The sequence below is a fragment of the Myotis daubentonii genome, chromosome 2, assembly GCF_963259705.1.
Source record: "Myotis daubentonii chromosome 2, mMyoDau2.1, whole genome shotgun sequence".
Classification (NCBI taxonomy): Eukaryota; Metazoa; Chordata; class Mammalia; order Chiroptera; family Vespertilionidae; genus Myotis; species Myotis daubentonii.
This window is the reverse complement of record NC_081841.1, coordinates 211,915,077-211,923,314: the sequence shown is the minus strand read 5'-3', so window position 1 is coordinate 211,923,314 and position 8,238 is coordinate 211,915,077.

Genomic DNA, 8,238 nt, shown 5'->3' with positions numbered 1-8,238 from the left:
GAATACAGATCAATTCAACCAATACATTCTGATCATTTTCTATGACAAAGCAACAGACATTCTATTGAAGATGCAAGTCAAATGGAATCCTTATCCTCAAGGAGCTTCATATATGTGCACTTTAAAAAGAGATGTCTGCCCTGGCCAGTGGGGCTCAGTTGGTTGAACATCATCCCATGCACCAAAAGGTTGCTGGTTCAATTTCTAGTCAGGGCACATGCCCAGATTGTGGGCTCAGTCCCCTTCAGGGGGCTTCGATCTATATACAGTGGTTAGTGAGAATAAAGGAGGAAAGAATCCCTGGAGTCATGAGTTATTGGCCTGTGATGGAACGGGGCTAAGGATTTTCTCTCACTCCCTGAAGCCAATTGAGAACTCTGAGAAATTCAATTAAGGGGCAGCTCATGGAAAAGCAATGATAACCTTTTGTGGTGAGGTTGTTAATATAATCCTATATAATAAAACCCTAATATGCAAATCGACTGAATGGCAGAACAACTGGTCGCTAGGTGTACACTGACCACCAAGGGGCAGACGCTCAATGCAGGAGCTGCCCCCTGGTGGTCAGTGTGCTCCCACCGGGGGAGCGCCACTCAGCCAGAAGCCGGGCTCATAGCTGGTGAGTGCAGCGGCAGTGGCGGGAGCCTCTCCTACCTCTGCTGCAGCCCGGAGGTAAGGAACAATGGGTTCCCGACTGCACGAGCCCCAGACTACAAGAGGGATGTCTGACTGCCGGCTTAGGCCCGATCCCTTAGGCAGACATCTCCCGAGGGATCCCAGACTGTGAGAGAGTGCCGGCCAGGCTGTGGGACCCTCCCCCCAAGTGCATGAATTTCATGCACTGGGCCTCTGGTACCTGAATAAATAGGAAATAAGCATTGTCATTACTTTCTATAATATCTTACTGTTTTCCACAAGACCCATTGTTTGTTTAGTACCTGTGATAGGTGTGGAGAGACAACTCTAGTCATAGATGCTGGGACAGGACTAAACTAATGAAGGTTGGACCCATTTGAGTTGTGAAGGGTGAGGATAAGGGAAGGGATTTAGGAGGAAAAGAGGAAGATGGCAATTTGAAGCTGTCTGGGAAAAGGACAAAAGAAAAGACCTATGGTCATGGTTTAAAGACCAAATTTTGGTGGAAAGACATGACTGATAAGGATTATTCAGGGAGGTGCTCCTCCTATAATACCAGGTGTGTGTAAAATTTGCATTTTCCCTGAAGCAGGGGGATTTAAAGAATTGCTGAATTTTGTGTCAAAGACACATGTGGGTACACAAGGATATGTATAGTCTTTCTTTGTATCAACCTGTACAGGATAAAGTCAAACAATTTTGTCCTCCAATTGTGACCTTTAATAAATATTATTAAATGAAGGACAACCTAACAATGACACTAACTCCAGACCTTGTCATAGCTGGGTCCTTATTATTTGGGCTTGAGTGCAAATGTTCCTCCTTGGTGCTGCTGTAGAAAACATGCTCACTATAGTAACTACTACCTGGAATGATCTTGTCCATTGCCTCTCTCCCTGCATTGTCATATAAACTTTTCAATAGTGGGGACCTGGTATGCCTTTCTCACTGTTCTCTTCTAGTCCCTACAACAGAGCCTGCTACCCAATAGGTGAATGTTGAATATTTGTTAAATGAAGGAAAGGGTAAATGAATAAATTTAGCGAGTATTTTGAAAACATTATACTCTCTACTCAGAGAAGCTCTTAATATGAAAATTAGAACACACCAGGGGAAATTATATGTAGGAGGAGGTACTTAAATCAACAAATTAATATTTCTTCTGGAATTTTAATCAAATATTTTAGTTTTAGATTTAATGAACTAGCTTGCATATAAATTTAAAAAGATAGACGTTATAATTTCAAAAGATATTTATAGTCAAGTCTAGTTGTAAAGAACTAACATATTTTAAAAATTAAAAAGTAAGATGTCCTAGCTGGTTTTGCTCAGTGGATGGAGCATCAGCCTGCAGATTAACAGGTCCCAGGTTTGATTCTGGTCAAGGGCACATGCCCAGGTTGCTATGGGCTTAATCCCCAGGACGGGGCATGCAGGAGGCAGCCGATCAATGATTTTCTCTCATCCTTGATGTTTTTTTCTCTCCCTCTCCCTTCCTCTCTGAAATCAATAAAAATATATTTTTAAAAATACTAAAATTATTTTTAGAAAGTTTTAAAAATAAGAAATTAAATGATACCTTGATTTGAAAGACAGGATCTCAGTTAAAGGTATGAGTAAAGAAGGAGTTACCACTATCATTACTTTCATATCTCCCTCACAAAATAAGTAGGAAGGACCTGTCTAGCTTATCTACAACATCTACACGATCTAAATTAAAATCAAGTATTTTGTGTCCAGAAACTTCATCAAAATACTACCTATTTCAATGTTTATAAATTATCTATAATGAATGGGTTCAACTCAAAGTCATGGAGAACACTGTTTAACCTCCAGCCAGGGTCTCCATCTTAGTACTGACCAAAGCCCCTGAAATAAACACTGCAATTCAGAACTTGTAAAGAGCCTTTCAGAAACCTCCTCTGCCCTGCTATGTCTCATTCCATGCCTGTCTGCACGTTAGCCAGCACTGTATCAATGCTAACGGATCGTCTTTAAAATGAAGGAGAGCGCCAGCTAATAAGAAGAAGATCCTTGACCGTGGATACCCCTGTTTGCAGAGAACAGAAGGCTAACTGAGCTGATCAATATGATAGTCTCAAGTGCATTACATCTGGGCAGTATAAAGCTGCTAACTGGTCTATAGAGGCATCATTCTGAGAGCTAAGTGATAGAAAGAATATGTCTGTGATCAATTATGAGTTGGAATTCACACTGCAGAGTGCTATTCAGAGCCACAGTAACTTCATGCCTAACAAGTGTAAATCATGATTTCATTTTAGAAGAGGGACTCTACTCCTGACTAGCTTTGGAAAGAACCTGACACAATGAGAAAATGGACATTTAATAAATACTCCTTTCTGCACCTGCACACGGGAACAGGTAAGAAATACTGTTGTCTGGCTTGATAATGATGATGCCGACTCAGTGGAGAGACAATGAATGAAGGTTCGTTGATTGATGATGAGACAAGCAGTACAAACATGGATTTTTCTTCTTTGTCGGTATTCCCCAAAGAGTTCTGAACAAAAGCAACCTGTGCTCCAGCCACGGAAAGAACTTAAGACACTAGAATCTTTCTTGCTGCTATGAGCTTCATCCTAACAATAGATATTTATATATCTATTATTGTATCCCAGGCATTGTTCTGAGTAATAATACATGTTAACTAATTTAATACTCAAAGCTACTCTGGTAATGGTAATTATGATGCACCAGTATGATTTCTGCTTTTACAGATGAGCAACAGAAGGTACAGAGAGGTAAGTATCTTGCCCAAGGTCATATTCCAATCCAGTAGTTTTCACTTTTGACCTATTATTTTTAGTGCTGCGGTGAACATTCATACATATGAGTATATGCACACACACATATGGACATACACATATTCAGTGAATATATATACTGTTTATATTTTGGATGTGAAAGTGCTGGGTCATGGGATATACATATCGCCTTTTAAAATAGACATTGCTAGATGAGTTTTCCAAGTAACATTTTTCTGAGAATTCTAGTTGTTCCACATTCTTGCCAACACTCACATATTGTTTGTGTTTGTCAGTTTATACATTCTGATGAATATATAGTAAAATCTCACTGTGGTTTTAATTTGAATTTTTCTGATGAATAATAGAGTGTTAATACATTTATTGGTCATTTGAATATTCTCTTTCATCTAGTGCCTCTTAAGTCTCTCGCCCTGTCAATTCTCCCCAAACTGATCTGTAAATTCCACACAATCCCAATTTATAGTTTAGCAGTGTGTGTTTTTGTATGTGTTAGGTTAACAAGCAAATTCTAGAATTTATATGGCAATGCTAAGGGTCAAAAATAGTCAAGAAAATCGAATATAAAATATAGCTGGAGGATTTCCATTATTGGATATAAATGCCAATAATAATGCTATAGTAATTAATATTTTGTGGTATAGACTAATGGTTAAAGAGACCAACATAGCCAAATAGAATATTTGGATTTGTAACAAAAAGGACAGTGGGGAAAGGATAATCCTTTTACTAAATGATTCTGGGTCAATGGGTCAAGGTGGAAGAGGTGAGGGGATGGGGAGAAAAAGGAATTTTTTGATAGAGTAATCTTCATCAATAGTACAAGATGGCTACCATGAGATTATAAATTTAATAACTTAGAGATTTTTTTTCCATAGAGCTCATTAAGGTATCTCTGTGTTTATAATGTGAGGCCAGTTACATGAGTATGGTCATGTGCTTGACTCCCTAGGTTCAAACCCTGACTCTGATACATATCTTACTGCAGATATTAACAACCTGAACAAAGTTAAAAGTTGGGAGGAAAAAAAAAAAGACTAGTTTTGTTGTGTTATTGTCAATTATCTAAGTGCCTAGCACAGCATACGGCATAGTAAGCAGGTTAATGATGATGCTGGTTATGAAGACAATGCTGTATTAAGGCAAGCCCATCTGCTTTACAGAGCACCTGTACAGGCTGCATACTTTTCTGAGTGCTCACAATATCAGAGTGTGTGTGTGTGTGTGTGTGTGTGTATTATATATATGTATATAATATATATATATATATATATATATATATTATATACATATATATAAATTCTAATATGCAAATTGTTCCCTCAGGAGTCAAACCATGAGACCAGGAGTTCAATCGCTCATTATGACATGCGCTGACCACCAGGGGGCGGCACGGAACAAAGGAAGGCCCCTGGCCGGCAGTCAGAAGGCTCTGATCGGCCCTGATCACCAGCCAGGCCTAGGGACCCTACCCATGCACAAATTTCATGCGTGGGGCCTCTAGTCCTATCTAATAAAGATAGAATATGCAAATTGACCATCACACCATCACAAAGATGGCAGCACCCATAGTCACAAGATGGCAGTGCCCAGTCCCCTCAGCCCTGCCGGAGTCTCCCAGTCCTTTCACCCCTGCTGTGGGGGTGGCAGATGCACAGTGTAGCCGTACCTGCCCTCAGCCCCCCAGCCAACCAGGGCTGGCCTGAGGTGTAGGCAAGCCTCGGATGGCAGCTCCCTAGCTGCTTAGGGCCAACCCAAGGTGCAGGCAAGCCTCAGATGGTGGCTGCCCAGTTGCTCAGGTAACCAGGCCGGCTGAGGCTTACGCTGCTGGCAGTGGCAGCAGCAAAGGTGTGATGGGGCGTTGCTTCCTGCCCCTAAGGGCTCCCGGACTGTGAGAGGGGGCAGGCCATTTTGAGGGACCCCCCTCCAGTGCATGAATTTTCATGCACCGGGCCTCTAGTATAAAATAAACACCTTCCCAGCCCTGACAGAATTTACCATTAGCTTGAGCAAAGCTTCATAAGTTTAGGTAATGAAAACTAGTGATTTCAGTTGAGCTTTAACAGAAAAAGAACATTTAAGGGAAGATTTTAAAGATGAAAACAGCAGCCCTAGCTGGTTTTGCTCAGTGGATAGAGCATCAGCCTATGGACTGAAGGGCCCCAGGTTCAATTCTCGTCAAGGGCACATGTCTGTGTTGTGTGCTCAATCCCCAGTTGGGGGCATGCAGGAGGCAGCCAATCAATGATTCTCTCTCATCATTGATGTTTCTAACTCCCTCTTCCTTCCTCTCTAAAATCAATAAAAATATTTTTTTAAAAAATAAAGATGACAACAGCAATGACTGAATAACTTTTTTTTTAATCACATTCTCTGTATGGCTCATGCAAATAATTATGGGCCTTGGAGTAAATTTAAACTAATCTTAAGGAGTGTTGTCGCCTTTGAGTTTTAACATGTCTCTATGTATGCATTTAATCAATTAATATGAGAATAAAATAGATGATAAATACTAAATATAAATTATGGAAATCAATTCATTTCCAAAAGATATCTAACTAGTTATTTGCATATTGAGGCAGAAAATGGAAAAAAGGAAAATGAAATGCTCTCTTTATGTAATACTCATATAATTGAATTGCATTTTTTTCTATTTTGGATTAAGATTACTTATATCAATAAACTTTTTACACTATGAAACAACATTGATCATAAAGGTTATTTTAAGATTACATTATGTCACATGGAAGATGATTTTACTTTGGGTCGTGGGCACACAATGCAGGTCATGTATCATAAAAATGTATATTTGAAACCTATATTGCCGGGAGCCGGTCCATCCTTGCTGTTTCAAGGGACCTGGCATATATGGCATACGGTTCTTAATATGTTTGCTCACCTTCTTGGTGCTGTGTTTTAACCAAGGTCACCTCTCCGAGAAAGGTTGAATCCCCAGGTAGGGATTTTCCCCTGAAGTTAGGGAGGGAATAAAACCCCTCAACTAAGTGCCAGGCGGGTAATTAATCCCTTTAACTACGAACAATCATGCTTAAACTACATAATCTTTTCTCCCTGGAATGGAGATAAGAAACGCCCTAACCTTTGTAATAGAGATTGATGGGATTGAGTCAACTGGTATAAATACAGATGTAACAAGACAGAAAGAGAGAGAACTCAGAACACAGAACTCATGAGACAGAATTCAGAAGACAACAAGAGACAGAACTCAGAACACAGAACTAAGGACACAGGGCTTGGAAGACAGGACCAAGAGAGACAGAGCCTAGGCACAGAACCTACACAGAACGTTCTCTAGAGACAGAAGAACTTCGCTGGAGAGAGCATGCCGGAGGATCCTGGACAGGGACTGGCCTCGGAGCTTGGAGACAAAGCCTGGTGAGAGAGCATGGCAGGGGATCCTGGACTGAACCTGACTGCAGAGATTGGCTGGAGAACCTGACTGGAGAGCCTGGTGACTGAACCTGGCTGGAGAACCTAGCGAGGGAACATGGCTACAGAACCTCGCTGGAGATCTGAAGCAGAACCTCTCTGGAGATCCGGGCTAGAGATCCTGGCTGGGTTGCTGATCAACTGAACGCTGTCTCTGTGTCATTCCTTCTTCGCCGACTCCGTCCACACCTTTGGGGACCCCTGGACCTGCTGGGGTTGGACCCCGGCACTATATGATCTTATTAACCCATGTCACTTCAATAAGTTTCATTTAAAAAGCATGAAACAACAACAACAAAGATTAGATTATGCCAGTAGCTCTTTCTACATGAAATTTGTTTACTACATTGTCTTCGGCACATTTTATATTTTGTTTTTAAAGCTCATAAAATAAATGAAAAGACAAATAAAGTAACAAGCTTGAAGGGCTGACAGAGGAGCTATGATTCTTTATCTATTAAGTTTATAGTCTGTATCTAAAAATAAAATTTATTACAATTTCTTTGTATGGAAGAAAAAATTTATAATCTTTAGATCTATTAGGAGAAAGAAGTATTTTCTAAGGTTTGAAGCTATAAGAATAATGAAAAAGACATATATTATTCTTCCATTTTCTGCCATGTATAAAGTCAATATTTTAAAAAATAGCATGATAATCCATGGGAAACCATTAAAAATATTTCTAAAATTGTGCACTAGCCCCACATATATTACTTATTATATAGTGGCTTTACCAAAAAATTGCAAAGGGAGATTTATCCTTTTACTAGATCAGGTCATTGGAAAGCTGCCCTCATTGGTGATTTAAATATAATCTTGCCTGGAGTAAACAGAGGAACTAAATCACCTCTGGAGGTGTCTTTGAGTAATATAATTCTATGGCAACTTCCAACACCTGAAGAGTAAGCACATTCGTAATGCAATAATCAGCATTTATAACTGAAAGGAATTGTAGCAGTCATCTATCTAGTCAGGGGTCAGCAAACTACTGCCAACTTCCTGGTTGTATAAATCAAATTTTATTATAAAATAGCCACTCTTTTTCTCATTCACTCATTCACTTAAATATTGTCTATGGCTGTATTCACACTACAGAGGCAGAGCTGAATAAGTATAACTGAGACTGTAGGGCTCACACAGCAAAAAATATTCTGTCTAGCCTCTACAGAAAAAAAAATAAAGAAAAATTGTTGATCCTGTTCTAGTTCATCCATTTCATTTTTCAATGAAGTAGATGAAGGTCTGCAAAATAAATAAATAAATAAATAAATAAATAAATAAATAAATAAATAAATAAATAAAATAACTGAATCATGATCACAGTGAGTTTAAAATTACTTATATGTAGGTCTTCTGTTTCTAGACT